We start from the raw sequence: 19,060 nt of genomic DNA, 5'->3' as shown, positions 1-19,060 counted from the left end.
AGAGTAGTCTTGATTGCAGGCCTTTGTTCTTCATTACCTGGAATATTTCTTGCTATTCCCTCCTGGCTTGTAGTATTTCCTTTGAGAAATCAGCTGCTGGCCTTATAGAGGCTCCCTTGTATGTTACTTTCTATTTCTGCCTTGCTGCCTTTAAGATTCTCTCTTTATGTTAGAATTTTGCCATTTTAATTATGATGTGTCTTAAAGTGGGCCTCTTTGGGTTCCTCTTGACTGGGACCCTCTGTGTTTCCTCGATTGCATGGTATTTTCTCTCGTCAAATTAGAGTTTTCTGTCATTACTTTTTAAACTGATTTTCTATCTCTTGCCCTTCTCCTTTTAATATCCTTATTATATGAATATTATTAGGTTTCATGTTGTCCTGCAGTTACCTTAACACCTCTTGGTTCTTTCTGAGTCTTTTTTCCTTTTCTTGCTCTTTCTGAGAGTTTTTTCTACCTTTCCCTCCACCTCACTAATTGGATCATCTGCTTCATCTAATTTGCTTTTGATTCCTTCTATGGTATTCTTCAAATCAGAAACTGTATTCTTCATTTACTCTTGTCGATAGTTTCTATTTCCTTTTTCATGTTGATATAGTTTTCAGTTAGTTCAGTGTAATTTCCCTGTAGTTTTTGGTAATTGTAAGTGAGCTCCTTGAGCTTCCTTGTAACCATTGCTTTGAACTCAGTACCTGAGAGTTGAGTTTCCTCTAATTCATTTAGTATTCTTTCTAGGCGTCTGTCTTTCCTTTCATTTTGGGTTTCTTTCTTTGTCTTCCCATTATTTGTGAGACTCATCTTGTTAGCCTCTGATTCTTATGTTGATCTGTTCGGACCCCTTTAGTGTGTGGTGTAAACTTCTATGGTTGTAGACCAGTGAGATTCAATGGTGCAGTCTCCTTGATCTACTGAACTTGCTGCTCTTGGGATGCCATTGATGTTGGCTCTCTGGGTGTATTTGGATTTTGATTGTTGTTGGGTCTCTCTCTGGTGGGCCCTTCCCTCCAGCTGGTTGACTGAGGTTCACTCTGCCCACTATGTCTTTTGTGCTCGATGTGCAGACAGGTTGTGTCAATGCTAGTTCTTCTGTCTGTCCAAGGTTATGAGGATTCTCTCTAGTATTGTTCAAGTGTTTGTTCTGGGTATTTTCTCCACCGTTTAGTTGTAATTCCAGATTGGTCCTGGGTAGATGCTAGTGTGCCTCCCACTCACTCCTCCACCATCTTCCTTTATTATCTGTTGGTGGTTCCTTTCTTGGTGGGTTCTCAATTTCAAGAGGTATATTGGTGTTCATGGCTCCCACCTACTCTTCTTATGTGATCAGTTGGAGGGGGAAGGCAAAATGGATTAAGACAGAGGGAATATATTCTATTGAATTTAAAGCACCAACATGTAGAGAAGATATAGGAGATCCTTTGGATAAGTGTAGTGTTACCTGTGATATGTTACCTGACTAGCCACTTTTTATAAAGGATAGAAAAAGATAAGGCTCATTAGAGGGGGAAAGGATTGTGATCTGAATCCAGAAAGCAGTGAGGTTGTGGGAGATCAGACTATGAGATACATTGAGAGTAAATGATAGAAAGTAGTTGTAGTGTGTGAGTGAATAGAATTAACCACAATAGTAATAAAGCTCCAAAAGATAGTGAAATGGGCTAAGATCAGGGAAGGATGCTATGTAGTATTTATAATTATATAGAACAATTATTTACAGTAATACTGGAACAATAATCATATGGCAGGAAATATATGATCTGAGTAACAAGAATAAGAAGTACATGGCCTAGAGTAGTGTGCTATTGGGACACAAGTGAAGTGAAAAAAGGAAAACTAAAATACACTGTAAAAGAGAGAAGAAGAAAATCCGGTCAAATAATGCAATTCAACAAACAAATTAAACAAAGAAAACTAAACAGAAAGAAGTAAAGTAAAGTAAATTTAGCAAAGTAAAATTTGTCTCAGTTTCTCAGTTGTTGCAGTTATCCTTGTGTTCCCTCTCTGGTCTGTCTCTGGGCCTTTCACTGCTCCAGGTCTTATTGTGTCACTTGGGGAAATTTTTTTAAAAAAAGGGAAAAAAAACCTCCTGCTGACTTTAAACCCACCAGGTGAGTTCTGCTGGTCTTCCTGGATGCGGCAGGCTGAGGGGTATTGGGCTTTGCTTTTCTCCCTTGCTATGGTTTTGCACAGATATGGGCCAGGTCTGCATCACAATCTTCACAGTTGCCCAGCCTCCAGCACAGTTCCTCTGTGCACTGCTGGGGTCCCACTGTCTGCGCCAGGCTGGTGCCTTCAATTCACCAGTTGTGCTGCCCTTCAGGTGTACTAATTAGGGTAAACTCATATACCACTTTTCCCTTTTTGCTGTCTTAGGTGCTAGGTACTCTCAGAGTCTCTTCAGTGTAGTTCATCTCCCCCACTGAGTTAAGTCTTTCTCGGGACTGCCAACCTCCTGAGCCATGCTGCTCTCCTCTGTGGGGAGTGCCTCCTACTTCCTTTTAGTGAGCCTTCCAGGCAATGGGAGGGACAGGGCTGGGGGCAGGGGCATGGTTGCAGTTGTGGCAGCAGGGGCAGGGGTATAGCCACAACAGCTGCCAGGGTGCAGTAGGGGCCACCACTTTGGGAGGGTTTCCTAAATAGCAATTGAGAGCTTTTTTTTTTATTTTAAATAAAATGCTCCTGTACTAGTCTGCTGCTCTTAACAAGCACCTGGCCTCTCACACATCCAAACTTTCCAACCAGACCAGAGACTATCTGGGTCAGGGTCCATCACAGCCCAACTCTTCTCCATTCTCTGGGTATCACCTTGCTCCCCAATTTTTCTGGAAATGACCCATCCAGTGTCCACAGTCCCAGCGGGTGAACACTTTCCCTGTACGTACATCTCCCACTTCATCTTTATTCTCCCCAACGACTTCAAGTATCCAGATCCATTCTGGTGCCTCTCTGTCCTCCCTGTTTGCCAGGGGGGATGGAGGGGGAGAGCTGTTGCTTTGGTTCTCATCCAAGGATCCTGTGGCAGGCACCAGGCTAGGGGCTGCAGCAACCCTGGTCCTCGTACTGGTCCCAGGATCCTTACTGTCCCAATGCAATCTCCTTATGATAATAGTTATGCTTTTTGATGTTTAGGTGTTTTTATTTGGGGAAGCACTAAGAAAAAGCATGATCCCTGATTGATTTTAAACAGTTGGAACAACAGTGACTCTGTTAACTGCTTTCAACCTCTTTAGCTTGGTGAGCTTGTAGGACAGCTATAGCTTCATCAGTTTTACAATGGAGAGACTGTGGAGACTCAGGCAAATGAAGAAGTTCTGAGTTATCTATCTCCAACAACATGCCAGTGATTTTACCAGCAAGAGTAGGGTGCATGACTTGAATGAAACAGCTGTTCATTCAACATTTGCTTTTGCTCTTGAGGAGGGGCACTGACCTTGTACATGAACAGCAGGTTGCTGCATGGTAACTTGTGGCTGTGCATTAAGATGTTGAAGATTGTGAACTCCTGCAGCATATTTATACTGTGAAAGAGTGCAGACAGCAAAAGTAGCTGTAGCAGCAGCAGCTTCAGGATGTGGACCCATTATCTATGTTGATGTGTCAGCAACACACTGTGTCACCATGACTTACGGAACGTGTAAAGAAGCCGGTCTCATAGTACTAAGTGGTGTTCTAGGAGTGGCTGGGCAGATAGCAACAAGCATATTTTGGAATGAATGAAGTCTGGCACCCTGAGCAGTCCAGCAAAGAGTTGGTCTAAGTTGAACAATTTGGCTAGAGGTATAGTACGCAGCATGGCTCTGAGTAGATGCCATGAAGTAATCTGAAGGAAGTGCTGGCTGGTAGGGGTTGAGCACAGCCCTCACACATGCTATTCTCTGCATATACTGGTTAGTGAGGTGAGCCTGGTGCTCTTCTTTGTGCTGAGCTAAAGCTACTTTTGATTGCTTGGTAGCCACAGTTCTACCATTCATTTTTGTAATTGCTTTAGTGGCTTCTTCTAGGGAGGAGAAAGATACAGAACCAAACTCTTTGCTGCAGCCACCCTCCATCATAACCTTTGCACTAGTGATTATACCAAATAGAGAAAACTCTTTCCAGAGATATTCAACTTCAATGCCATCATCAAGATTTTTCTCATAAAGGTTAACACCCTGGTATCCAGCGATCCTACCCTGCTTCATCTGTTCAAAGTTGTGCTTAAGTTTCATCTGCTGTTCCACTTTTTTTCCGAATTTGGCCAACATAAATTTATTTTCCATTAAATGCTTTTCCATTCATCTCATCCACAACTTTCTAAGCATGTCTGTGCCTTTTGAAGCTTACAAATCCAAAACTTGGATTTTCCACTTTCTTTAGTCATCACTTTCACACTCAACACAGATCCAAACTTGCCAAAGAGATCTTTAAGGCACTCATCATCCATGTCTTCTCCAAAATTCTTTATGTAAACATTGGTGAACTCTTTTTCCCTAGCTTCAAGTTCTGCTTCTCATTCTTTAAGATACTTAAATCATCCAACAAATACTTTGCGATCATTTGGAAGCATCCCATTCATTTTTTCAATAGCTCTTTCAGCTGCTTCTTGTGCCTCAAAATGTACAAATCCACAACCCTTGGAACTATTTTCATCACAAACCACCTTACGTGAAAGAATGTTACCAAAAGCAGAAAATGTATCAGTGTTTTATTATCAATGAATTTTTCTAATTCTAATGGCTTTTTAAAGATTTTATTTATTTGTTTTTATAGAGGAGAAGGGATGGAGAAAGAGGGAGAGAAACACCAATGTGTGGTTGCCTCTCATGTGGCCCCAACTGCTGACCTAGCCCACAGCCCAGGCATGTGCCCTGACTGGGAATTAAATGAGTGACCATTTGGTTGGTAAGCCTGCTCTCAGTCCACAGAACCACATCAACCAAGGCTACAATTTCTTGTTTTTAATACAGTAGACATTGATGGATATAGTTCACACAAACAAAAGCTCTTCATTTCAAACCCACTTGGGGTAGATAATTGAAATCCATAGCATGCCCCCAAATCTAATTTTAGACTTTAGTTTTTCTATATTTATCTCTGTGCTTTTCATAATTAATGTACATCAAGTGATTTTAGGTTTAACACATTCTCATTTTAGCTTACATCACTCTAGTAGAAGTGTGAATATGCCAGGAACCTACCCAAATTTGGACAAGACAAGAAACAAAGAGCTTAGAAATTTCACCAAATGGTTAATCATCTCTGAAAAATTGTTAACTATAATGGTTAATTTAATATATTACAGTGTGTTTTATTAAAGGAAGTTTCATTAAAATGCAATCACCCTGGCTGGTGTAGCTCAGTGGATTGAGCACGAACCTGCGAACCAGAGGATCGTGGTTCGATTCCCAGTCAGGGCACATGCCTGGGTTGCAGGCCAGTTCCAAGCAGAGAAAACATGAGAGGCAACCATACATTGATATTTCTCTCCCTCTCTCCTTCCCTTCCCCTCTAAAGATAAATAAATAAAATCTAAATAAATGAATAAATAAAATACAATGAAACTTACCCATTTGGAATATAACAATAATATAGTTTAACAGTTATGAACTTTAACAATTATACAGTAAGTCTTCACTTAACATTGTCAATACATTCTTAGAAACTGCAACTTTAAGTGAACCAACCTATAAAAAAAACAATTTTACATAAGTGAATTGATACAAATAATAAAGTCCCATGGCATATTTCTGGTCACAAAAACATCCCTAAAATTCCAAATAAAGACCTCAAACATTTCTAATATTAAACATTGAAATAAGTATGAGTGATACATACATTTAAGAAAGAGTAATAAAAACAAGTAAGATAACTGCTTTCCAACTCACCTGTTCTAGTTCAGGGTTACTGGTGGCTATAGATTATCACAGAAGTTTAGGGCAAAAGACAAGAACCCACCCTGGACAGGATGCTCTTCCATCCCAGGACCACCCACACTCACACCCAAAGTCACACATATACTTAGACAATGTAGACACACCAATTCACTTCATGCAGACAACTTTGGGATTTGTAAAGAAACCAGAGTACCCAGAAAAAAACCAAGCAGGCATGGGGAGAATGTCTAAACTCCACACAGATGATAGCTCTTAGGAAGTGATTTTTTTCCTCAATGTTATAATGAAATGACATTCAACAAAATAATGTTATTAGAAGACCTTCTCTATACAACCACAGTCAAAAAATTCCCTTGTAGTCAATTATTTCCCTTCTAGTCACTAGCAATTACTGGTCTGATTTATGTTCTTATAGTTTAGTCTTTTCTAGAATGTCATATAAATGGAGTCATACAATATGTAGCCTTTTGAGTGTGTCTTCTTTCACTTAGCAATACAAATATGAAATTCATCAATTTTGTTGATCCTATTAGAGTTAAATTGTATTCCATTGTATGGAAGGTTGAATCAGAGTTGTTTCCCTATTCACTAGTTTATAGATATTTAGGTTGTTTTCAGTTTTGGCAATTATAAATATATAGGCTATAAACAGACATGCAGATTTTTGTATGGACATATGTTTCCCTTTCCTTGGGTAAAAACCTGCTATGAAATATCTAAACTGCTTGCTAAACTGGCTATTACAATTGCTTTTCCACCAAGCATGTTACTTATAAAGATTTTAAGATTTCAGTCTATCTGCTATGGGAGAGCTATGTTGGTAAACAGCAAATGACAGACATTAGAGAATGTAAATGCATTCTGCATCTTAAATTAAAATTCATTTTGAAGGCACAAGATGATGGAGGAGTGAATAGAAGCCACACTAACCTCCTCCCAGGGCCAATCTGGAATTATAACTGAATTGAGGAGAAATCACCTGGTACAAACAACTGTACAATAGTGAGAGAAAAGCCTTATAACTTCATACAGACAGAAAAATCAGCTTATGCATAATCTGACTGGTAAGGAGTGCACTGGAGACTCAAGAAGGCTGGCTAGGACAACTATCAGTGTTCAAGTGTTTATTTATACTACATGAAATTTGAGTTCTGATAATATATAGAGAAGAAATTCCTGCTTTAATACATTTGATTGTAAATCTATTCTTTATAGTTGCTTTGGCAGATGTAAACACATCTTTCCAAATTTGAAAAGTTCTGACACCAGTCATTCCTAAGATAGTGCTAAGTTTTTAAAATTTTGAGCCAAGAGTCATATGGGTCTCCTTACTCCTTGTGTACAGCATATCAGTTTAGGTGGCAGACAAAACGAAGCAAGAAAGTTTTGGTGACCACTAAGACAAAGGAAGAATTGTAGAATATGCCAACTTAATTTGTACCCTTCTCACTTTCTTTTGTGATCCCCACTTTCACTTCCGGTTAGCCTCTCTTCCCGATTATCCAGGATCATTACCCTTGTGGACTCTGTAAGTTCAAAGTAACCAAGGGTGCCCTCCTCAAAGGTGATTTATACTAAAAATAATCTCCCTTTTCACTCTCCCCTCTCCTCAAGATGTTGTTCTCTCAATTGGCCAGCCAAAAGGAAATGCTTCTGGTTACTGAATAAAATAATTCATATTAATTAGGGTGTGAGTGACTGATGATAGACTTAAACTCCAGTGTTAGCAATCGTCCATTGTCCCATACCCCAGATACATTTCTACCCTTCTCCATCCTACTCTGTGGCTTGAGAAACTGGGTCTTATGGGCTGCATCAGTAGGTTATTTTGTTCTCTGGCCTCCCATTAGTTTTGGCCAATGGGAGATACTGGTAGATGATTGAAGAAAAGCTAGTGAGATCAGGATAGTTACTTCACAAATTTCTTCTCTGATGCATACCATGGACTGTCTTAAGTCAACAAAACCAAGGCCACACTCTGTTAGGCAGACCTCTCATACAGCATTTTTTTAAATGAATTCTGAGCAGGGCTGGGAATATGACAGAAAACTGTACTTGAGCAAGAATTAAATAACAATAAAAAATAAAATGTGATACTAAAAAATAAAAAAAATGAATTCTGGCAATTGTGAAGTCTCCTTGCCCCTTTGGGCTTATCAACTCCCTGTTGTTTGTAGTCCCAGGATTTTGTATCACCCTTTGTTGGATTTCTCTAAACCTTTCCACACCTTTGTTAATAGTAACTTTAATAAACTTTCCTCAATTACACCATTTGAATAATCCATCTTTGTCCTACCAGGACACTGGCTGGGTCCCCAGGTTATTTACCCTGAATTCTTCCTGCCCTGCCCTTCTTCCCACAAACAGAAACCTATAAATGTGGAAAGAAGTCTGTCTCAGTGACATATTGACACACACATTCTTAAAGATTCAAGGATCATCTCTGGACATCTATAAAGATAATCAAGAAAGGAGATAATGATAATTCACATTTTTCAGGCACTTACTGTGCCCTAGGCAATTCATATGAAGTAAACATATTAATCCTCTTAATAAATCAATGTTCATTAAGACCCATAGACCCAGTTTGACCCATATGGGTGTTCATATGGGTGATTATATCTCCTGTCATCTCCATTCTACTAATGAACTCAATCAGTGTGTGTTCCCACCACTAAGGACAGGAGAGTCACAGACACAGGAGATGAAGGGGGAAGAGGCCTGACCAATTTTTGTGTTATGGCCCCTCTTCTGGTGGCATTCAACTTCCAGATGCTTCTGAGCAATAGAAGAAAGTCTTTGGCTTGCAAGGACAAAAAGACTTCTCAAGCTAGATTATTTGTAATTGTGGAGCCCCTCCCGTCCATGCCTGCTGCTCCAGTATTTCTCAGAGGGAATGTCAGGTCCAACCCCAGGAAGGAAAGCACTTCACTTGCCTATTTATTGTCATAGTAGCAAGACTGCCAATAAATTCATCCTCATTGCATTGGTTTTCCAGCTTGTCTGGTCTTGTCATTGAGACTTCTGTTTAATGGGAGAAGGAATGAGCCTACCTAGGCTGCCTTCTATTTATAGAGTGATAGATACTGAGTTCAGATCATTTTCTTCTATTGGGTGGTTGTGTGCACTGAAACTCTATTATTCCTCTAGTCCTCAATTTCCAAACCAGTTCACCTTTCTCTTAGCACTATCTAGAATTATCTTCTTGTATCATTTCCTGGAATTAAAGTTGTACTTAGTGTGGAAGACAAGAAAAGACAAACCTATATCAACTTGTCCATACTGTAAATCCTCATTATTATTGTATATATGAAGGGATGGTATCACCAAAAAGTTAAGGTATTTGTCAAAGGTTATACAGCTAGTAAATGGACTTAGTTCCAGGCAATTTTTTTTTCTCTAAAGTCCATTTTCTCACCTTCAGAATTTAGGAAAACTCATCAAATAACCAAGGCATAGAAGCTAAATGTGCCAGCATATCTCTTTTATTGTATATGGAGGGAGAAAGTCCTGCATATAACTACTTATAGTGCAGTATGATATCTGGGGTGGTTTTATCTCCTTCCAAGAGTATGGTTCATATGAGAGGAATTTGAAGGTAAGGAGTTGAGAAATATTAACCTTGATTTAACTGAAATTTTTTTTGAAAAAAAATTTTTTTCCTGCCAAAGTACTGTTCGTTTGAAAAAAAGTAAAGACTGGACCATTTCATAACTAAGATCCCAGTATCTGAAACACTAATTCTGAATAAACATGCATGAACTATACTTGCCACCTGAGGATTTGGGAAGAGAAAATCTTATCAGTTTTTCTAATTTCTGAACCAGGAGAATATTCTGCTTGAAGCCTCCTGGGTTTTGGAAAAGACCATTTCTTATTTCCAGAAATATTTATTGGTATTCATTAAAAGCCATAAAAGGGGGTTATCAGATACTCTACATCAAGAGTCTCCAAACTTCAGGCTGCTGACAGGTACTGATGGGGACCTGGTAGGAACTAGGCCACAGAGCAGGATGTGAGCTTGAATGTAACGTAATGCACCTGAATAATCCCCAAACCATCCATCCCCTGCTCCCCAGTCCATGAAAAAAATTGCCTTCCATGAAAACAGGGCCCAAAAATTTGGGACTGCTGTTCTACATAACACTCTGGCTATTTATTTCATGTCCTTTCACAATTCCCTATATAAGTTGCATGCTGAGGAAGTAAGTGGTTTAATCTCAGCCCTATTCACAAAAGTGCAATTCACTTTAAGCATAAAGTGCCAACAACTTCATAAGCCATATGATCAAGTTCACACTCACTGACTTTTATCTATGTGCTTTCGGGGTACTTCCCCCTTGTGAACTGGTTTTAAGATTATTAGCTGTTCTGTTTCTTGCTCATAGTGCTGGCATTTACTTGGAGAAAAGATCAAGGAGGAAAATTGGTCATTGCACACTAAATACAGATTCCAAACCTCAAAAGATCAAGATATCTCAAAACTAGGCACACAAATTCACAAATAAACAGGTTCCATGACTTTCAAATTATGACTTATTGTCCCATCACTTAAATCTGGTGATAATATTCCTGTATTGGAAAATACCCCCCAAAAGTGTCTTTATATTCCTTTTACCTTACTGCTACCACCATATGGAGTGGCCTTTCTTTTTAAAAAATATTTTTAAATTTAATTATTGTTCAAGTACAGTTTTCCATCCCCCACTCCCATCCCAGCCCATCCCCCCCATGCTCCCCACCTCCCTCCCATTTCCACCCCTCTTAGTTGTTCTCCATGTTTCCTTTATACTAGTTTCTCTGAATCCTTCCCCTTTCCCCCTGAAATTCTCTCCCCTCTCCCCTCTGGTCCCTGTCAGCCTGTTCTGAATTTCAGTGTCTTTGGTCATATTTTGCTTGTTTGTTTGTTTTGTTGTTTAAGTTCCTGTTAAAGGTGAGATCATATGGTATTTGTCTTTCACCACCTGGCTTATTTCACTCCACATAATGCTTTCCAGTTCCATCCATGCTGTTGCAAAGGGTAGGAGCACCTTCTTTCTTTCTGCTCAAAGCAATTTACAGATTCAATGCAATACCTATTAAAGTACCAATGACATAGTTCAGAGACATAGAACAAACACTTCAAAAATTTATGTGGAACCATAATTGAACCTGAATAGCAGCTGCAATTTTGAGAAAGAAAACTGTTTTAAAGGAAGAAAAACAGGATGCAATATATAACTAGTATCCCATTTCATAAGAAAAAAACATGTATATGCAATTTCATGATGCATAGAAAAATATGGAAGTATATACACAAAACAACTAACAAAGTTTTTCTTTGAAAGGTGAAAATAGTGGAGACTTTCATTTTTTAATTTTACTGCACTGCTTGTATTTTTATAATGGATGTGAATAACTTTCATAAAATTAAAAATATTTTCCACTTAAAAGAATTCACATGGGTAGAAATCTGAATTCGAAGAGAAAGAGCAAATCATTCACAATGCAGTTTAACTAGAAAAATGAAGACCGAAAATCAATTTAAAAACACACAATATAGAAAATTATAACAGATAATTAAAAAATCAGTGATAAAAATGTAAATGCCAAGTTGCAGCTGGATCTTCTAGCAAAATAAGTCCAGACCAAATCTAAAGTGAGTCATTTTTCTACTCAGAGCAAAAACAAATAATTTGTGAGTGTGTTGAGGACCTCTGTGAAGACAACCACAAAATTTCACTGAGAAACAGAAAGAAATAAAAGAAGAGTTAAATGAATGGAGAGACATATGTTTCTCAATGGAAAAAATAGTGTAAAAATATGACCACTTTCTCCCTCTTGAAATACATGCTTCTCCTGGCTTTTATGCTACAAAGTTCTCCTGTTTTATTTTTACATTACTGCCTGCTCTCTTTCAGTCTCCTTTCCTGGATTCTCCTTCTTCCAGGCACCTTTGAAGAATTTAGTCCTTAACCATCTTATCTTCTGTATTTACACTCTCCCTAAGTGAACTCTCACTCTCCTGTGATTTCACATATACTACCTATATGTTGATGAATTCAGCCCTGACCTCTAGCGTGACTGACAAAGTCATATATCCAACTACCTATTTGGTACTGTCACACACTGTCTTAGGCATACTGAACTTCAAAGGTACAAAACAACTTTTGATATTTTAAAAAAGATTTTATTTATTTATTTTCAGAGAGAGGGAAAGGGAGGGAGAAAGAGTGAGAGAAACAATCAGTGTGTGGCTGCCTCTCACATGCCCCCAACCAAGAATCTGGTCCACAACCCAGGCATGTGCCCTGACTTGGAATCGAATCAGTGACCTTTTGGTTCACAGGCCAGTGCTCAGTCCACTAGGCCACACCAGTCAGGGCTGAACTCTTGATTTTTAACTTCAGCTTGGGACACTTATCCTCCATTCCTTATAAGGCTTCTTCTCATCACTAAAGGTCCCAGTTTGAGTATCAGCTTATCAAGTTTAAGTGCCACATGATCTAAAATAGTCTTCTCCATTTGCTGGAACAGATATTCATATCATATTTCCTTGTTTATTTTTATTTTTTAAAGATTTTATTTATTTGTCTTTAGAGAGGAAGGGCAGGAGAGAAGGAGAGAAACATCAATGTTTGGTTGCTTCTTGTGAGTCCCCTACTGGGAACTGGCCTGCAACCCAGGCATGTGGCCTGACTGGGAATCGAACCGCAGTCGTGTGGTTCGCAGGCCCGCGCTCAATCCACTGAGCTACACCAGCCAGGCCCTCATATTTCCTTGTTTAAATGTCTTCATGGCATTTATTACTAATTCGAACTTATCCTATCTGTGCATTTATTTACTTGTTTTTTAAAGATTTTATTTATTTATTTTTAGAGAGAAGGGAAATGAGGAAGAAAAAAGAGAGAAAAACACCAAAGTGTGGTTGTCTTCTGTGTGCCTCTCACTGGGGTCCTGGCCTGCAACTCAGGCAGGTGCCCTGCCTGGGAATTGAACCAGTGACCCTTTGGTTCGCAGGCCGGTACTCAATCCACTGAGCTACACCCAGGGCCCTCTCCACATTTTTTAAAGTCCTTGTTTCTTCTTTCTGTTCAGAGTGAATTTTTTTTCTTCCTTTTGTTCCAAATAATTGATTTGAATCCTGGCTTCCTTTCCTCACTGTTGATTCCCAGTATATTTTCTCTTATTTCACTTTGTATAACCTTCACCTCTTCCTTTGTTTTGTGGCCATACTGTCATTTCTCTGTGCATCCTGATCAGCAGTATTTTGAACTCTGCATCTGATCGGTTTGCTCTCTCCATTTTGCTTAGTTCTTTTTCTGAAACTTTGATCTGTTCTTTCATACGGGCCATATTTCTTTGTCCCCTCAATTTGACAGCCTCCCTGTCTTTCAGTGTATAAGTAGAACAGCTATGACTCCTCGTATTGGCACATCTGTTGCATTGTAAGGGGTGAAACCTGAGGTATTTGCCAGTTTGGTACAACCTACCTCACTACTTTGTAGTTCTGTATGTGGGGGGAAGAGTCTGTGAGGAAACTATGCCACTTTTTTGGTTCTTGCTCCATTTTCAGTAACTTCCCCCACTTCCCATAAACAACTGGCACCCTTCTATCTGATGCCCTGGTGCTGATTTCCTAACTGGGTGGGTTTGTGGAAGTTCTAGGACCCTTTGAGCTCTTTAAATGGACTCTCCTGAGAGACCAACAGCATCTTCCATTACTTAAATGTCCACTGGTCTTTACAGCCAGAGGTTATGAGGCTTTCTGGTGCTGGAACCCTGGGCTGTGCAGTCTGGCCTGGGGCTGGGATTATCCTTTCCCCAGTTGTCCTTCCCAGGTTTTATCCACTGCACGTGAATGTGAGACCACTTGTTCTGCTGGCTTCTGCAGCCATAGGCCAACAATATGCTAGGAAAAACAGAGGGAGTTATGTCTAGACATAACTTACATAATAACTTACATAATTTACATAATAAGAAATAAAAATGATAGCTTGCAAAAATATGAAAATACATCAAAGTCATTTACTATAAAAGAAATACAAATGGAAGAACTGTGAGGTAAAGGTTTTTTTATTTGATTAGTAAAGATCAGAAAGCTTATAATACTCTGTTCTGGTACAATCAAGGGAATCAGACACATTCATACATTGTTTCTGTGACTTTAAATTCATATAACCTCAGTGGATTAAGTCAGATGGTAAAGACAAATATTTTGTAATCTCACTTATATGTGGAATCTTTAAAAAATGAAATAATAGGAGCAGAGCAGAATAGTGGTTACCAGTAGGATTTGGGGAAATGGGTAAAGGTGGTCAAAAGATACAAACTTCTGATTATAAGTCCTGGGGATGTGATGTACAGCATTGTGACTTTAATTGACAATATATCACTGTATATTTGAAAGTTACCAAGATAGGAGATCTTAAAAGTCCTCACCATAAGCAAAAATTGTAACTATGTCAAGTGATGGATCCTAACTAAACTTATTGTGATAGCCGTTTATAAACATATATGCATGATTTCACTATATATATTTCACTACATATATATTACAAATCACTATATTGTAACTTTAAACTTCTGCCATGTTATATGTCAATAATATCTTAATAAAAAAGGAAAAAATATCATGATATAACCTCCATGTAGAGCAATTTGTAATTTTATCAAAAATAAGAAGGAACAAACTATTTGACTTAGAAATTTTACTCCTAAATACTTATCCTACACATATAGTCACATTTGACTGAAATAATTATTGCAGCCTTGTTTTACTTGGAATATATTGAAATCAACTTCACAGAGAACTAGTTAAGTTTTGGTACATTAATATAATGGAATACTATGCAGTTGTTAAAAATAACAGTGGCTTAATTTGTAGTTATATGGAAAGATAACAAGATATCTTCAAGTGAGAGATCCAAGATGGTGGCAGAGTACTGGTCAGCTCCATTCATTTGCCCTCAGATGTGAACTAGATTTGAAATCAGAACAGAGAGCAGAGAGTAAATGAAAGTATCTGAGTGAGAGTGTAATCGGAAGAGAGAGTGGAGATTGCACAGGACTACACAGGAACCAGCCCTCCTGCAGGGCACCTGGGAGCCAACAGCCTGGGCTTTCTAGGTGGACTACCACTGCTTCCCAGCCGAGCACTGATGGCTGCACAGCATCAGGTGGCTATAAATTGTCCCAGAAGCTGTGAGCTAATGGGGCAACAAGAGAAAGCCTGGGAGGTGTGGGTCTCAGAAAAAGCATGGTGGGAATAGGCAGGCCAGAGTCTGAACATCTCTGGAGGGAACAAGGACAGCACACCATCACTGTATCGTGTTGCAGCAGAGCTGAGGGGATCTTCCCAACACCATCCAGGAAAGATTCAAAGAAACTTTATCTAAAATTGGTGGAGGCCCTGTAAGGAGGTAGCCAGCCCTCACCATGAGACATTGTGATTTTTGAGGAGAGGGAGCATGGGGAGAACAGGACCTCCAGGGACCAATGCTGTACTGTGGTGGTCATAGAGAAACTGTTTTATTAGAGGAGCTGAGATGTACCTGAGGCTTGGCAGGACCTAGTCACTCAGGCCTGTGCATGTAGGCAGGACCCAGTAGCTTTGCTAACCAAAAAACTCAGAGGCAGAGAAAACACTGGGCAGGAGGACCCAGCCCAACATGGCTCACAGGCAGAGGGCAGAGCAGAGTGAAGAATTTGAGCTGAACCTCCTGTGAGAGAGTGGCAGGCTTGGGTCCTGAAGGCAGGAGCTGAATGCCTGAGTTTTGTTCTAGTCAGCCAGAGCCTTTAATAGTCAGGCAGACCCAATTCCCACTGTGGGATTACAGGCTCTGTGGCAAGGTTTGGCCCAGAAGTTTCCTGTTGTGTACATTCCTTCAAGGGAAAGGAGAAAAAGGCCCTTCATCAGACATTATGTGCCACACAGCTCCTTGGGCCCTGATTTACCAAACCCAGCAGAGCAAATAGAGACAAGAGTAAAATGCTATCTTTTTTCCTGCAAAGCTGTTTAACATTCACTTGATATCCTTCAAGTTTGGGCATAATATGGCACCAGGTTTTATAATATAGTTTATTTCAAATCTCTTATATTGCTCTGCCCTTCTCTTACTCTATACTATATCCTTCCTTCTCCTTTGTATTTTTGTTGTAAATTCTATTTTCTCTCTTGCTACAACTTGTTTCTATACAGCACTATTGATATTGCTTCCCCCCTCCAGCCTCTCAAAACCATTTGTGATTGTCATTAGTCATCTCACATTCCTTCTCCCATTCTTAAAATACAATTATTCTCTCTCCACCTTTATCAGTCTTTGCTTACAGGTAGTGGATAAGGTGGTTGTTACTTCAGTTCTTCAATTCTATTTCTAGATAGTGACTATCTTTGTATTTCAAATCTCAAATTTCACTGTTCCCCTCTCCTCCTTTATCTTGCCTTTCTCCTGCTATTCCCCTTTTTTCATTTTATATCTTAATTTTTCTCTATCTTATCTCGGTTTCCATCCAGTACTCTTAGTATTCCTTCTTCCTATATCCTCTCAAAATAACTTCTCTTTCCTCTAGACATATCTTAAGCTCTTCTTTCTTTCCTTGTGCCCTCTTATTCCTTCTCTACCTGTATAAATCTTAGCTCATTTGTTGTTAATATCTTTGGTGGAGATTTATCTGCAATTAATATATATCCCTAATATATATTTTGCTGTGGTTGTCTATTTTTTCTCTCACTACATACATGCAAATATATTTATTTTTTAAATTTCCATTTTAACCCATTACTACTTATTTCTCATCTCTTACTCCATTCCACCTTCCCTTATTTAGTTATGAAGTAAATTTTATTTTCTTTCCCACTTTGCCTATTCCCTACTGTTATTATTGCCTCTTCCTCCACCCTTGCAAAATCACTTTTCTTTTAGTTAGCGATCTTGTGTTCATTTTTTCTTTCTTATAACAGTCTTAATCCCCTTACACCTTTATTCATATTGGTACATTGGCTTTTGATAGAGTAATTGTGGGTGGGGGATACCTTTGCAGGTGTGGGTCTGTTTCCTGGGCTGTTTGGTTTTTGTTCTGGCAACACCTGTACAACAGTATACAAGACGTGGAGGGCAGAGTGATTTTCAGTCAGTCAGCCAGAGGGAAGAACCCACCAAAGAACAGCCCCAAAACAACCAAAACCCAATTACAATCATATAAAATGCATAAAGGAAAGTGCAAGAGCATGAAGTGCACTTGAGCAAGGAGGTTGCTTCACTGAGTCCCACAGGTCTGCTAGCCCAGAATATCATGCCATGAAGACAGAGAGTCAAAGCAGAAAAATCTAACAAGCAAAAGAAACAGGAAGAGTCATCTAAAATGGGGAGACAAGAAACAATCCTCAATGAAAGGAAAGGAGGAATCCCCAGAAAGAGTGCTAAATGAAATTCAAGCAACCAAATTATCAGACATTCAGTTAAAAATAATGGTTGGAAGGGTACTCAAGGAGCTCAGTGAGAACTTCAAAGAACTCCAGGGAAGCTTCAGGGAACTTAGTGTGAACTACACCAGAATGAAAAAAAACATACAAATGTCAATGAGATCCAACAGAGAATGAGTAATACAATTTCTAAATTGAAGAACACAAAAGAACAAATGAAAAGCAGACTAGATTGAAGCAGAGGATTGAATTAGCAAGGTGGAGGACAAGGTAGAAAAAAACTCCCAGAAAGAGCAAGAAAAGAAAAAGAGACTCAAAAAGAAGGGATAGGGGTTAAGGGAACTGTAGGGCAATACAAAACATAATAATATCCACTTCATAATGATACCTGAAGAGTAAGAAGAGGAACAAGGGATAGAAAACCTGTTTGAAAAAATAACGATGGAAAATTTCCCCAATTTGGTGAGAGAAAATGGCATGTAAATCCAGGAAGCATAGAGGGTCCCAATCAAGAGGAATCCTAAGAGGCCCACTAAAAGGAACATCAAAATTAAAATGGCAAAATTGCAAGAAAAAGAGAAAATCTTAAAGGCAGCAAGGGAGAAATAGGATGTAATATACAAGGGAGCCCTGATAAGGCCAGCAGCTAACTTCTCAAAGAAAACACTCCAAGCCAGAAAAGAATGGCCAGAAATAATCCAAGTAATGAAAAGCAAAGTCCTGGAAAACTACACTACTCTATCCAGCAAGGCTCTCAATTAAAATGGAAGTTGAAATAAGGATTTTCCCAGACAAAAGTGGGCTGAAAGAATACAACTCCTCCAAACCAACACAGCAAAATATGCTAAAGGAATTGCTTTAAGAAGAGGAAGAAAAAGAGTGAGAGAAGGGGAGAGAGAGAGAGAGAGAGGAACAAAGGTACAAAGGGGGTAAAATGGCAATGAATTAGTACCAATCAATAATAATCTACCAGTCAATAATAATCTTAAATGTAAATGCATTAAATGTTCTAATCAACACATGTAATGTAGCTAAATGGATAAAAAATTATGACCTGCATGTATGCTGTCTAGAAGAGACCCACCCGAGAATAAGAGACCTACAGAGACCGAAAGTGAAATATTAGAAAAAATAGACAGGTAAAAAAACCAGGGTAGCAATACTCATATCAGACAAAATAGACTTCAAAACAAAGGCCATACCAAGAGAATCAAGGGAAGAATCCATCAAGAAGACACAAATATTATAAACATATGTACACCCAACATAAGAGCACTCAAATATATAAGGAATGCCTTGGGGATTTAACATCACACTGTCAAAAATGGACATACCTAGCAAACAAAATATCAACCAGTAGATGGTGACATTGATTAATGCCCTAAATCAAGTAGACTTTATATATATATATATATATATATATATATATATATATATATATAAACCTTTAATCCCAAAGAAGCAAAATACATATTCTTTTCAAATGCACATGGAACATTTTCAAAAATACACACATGATAGGACAAAAACAAGCCTCAACAAATTCAAGAAATATGAAATCATATCAAGCAGTTTCTTGGACCACAAGGGCCTGAAACTAGAAACCAACCTCAAGGAAAAACTCAAAAACACTGAAATTCATGGAAATTGAATGGCATGCTATTTATTAAACAATGAATGGTTAAGAATGAGATCAAGGAAGAAATCATATAATTTCTGGGAACAAATGAAAATGAACTGACAACATTCCAAAACTTATGGAACAATAGACCTTGTATAGTGATAC

At 38.7% G+C, this 19,060-nt stretch overlaps 1 pseudogene; it reads right to left on the bottom strand.

Annotated features, from left to right (window-relative positions):
- Positions 1 to 3,176: 3,176 nt before the first annotated feature.
- Positions 3,177 to 19,060, bottom strand: part of LOC118984175 (polyadenylate-binding protein 1-like) — a 70,500-nt pseudogene continuing 54,616 nt past the window's right edge.

Source organism: Sturnira hondurensis, unplaced genomic scaffold (genome assembly GCF_014824575.4).
Source record: "Sturnira hondurensis isolate 20B ecotype Veracruz unplaced genomic scaffold, ASM1482457v3 Scaffold0003420, whole genome shotgun sequence".
Taxonomy (NCBI): Eukaryota; Metazoa; Chordata; class Mammalia; order Chiroptera; family Phyllostomidae; genus Sturnira; species Sturnira hondurensis.
This window is presented reverse-complemented; position numbering and strand designations above follow the sequence as displayed.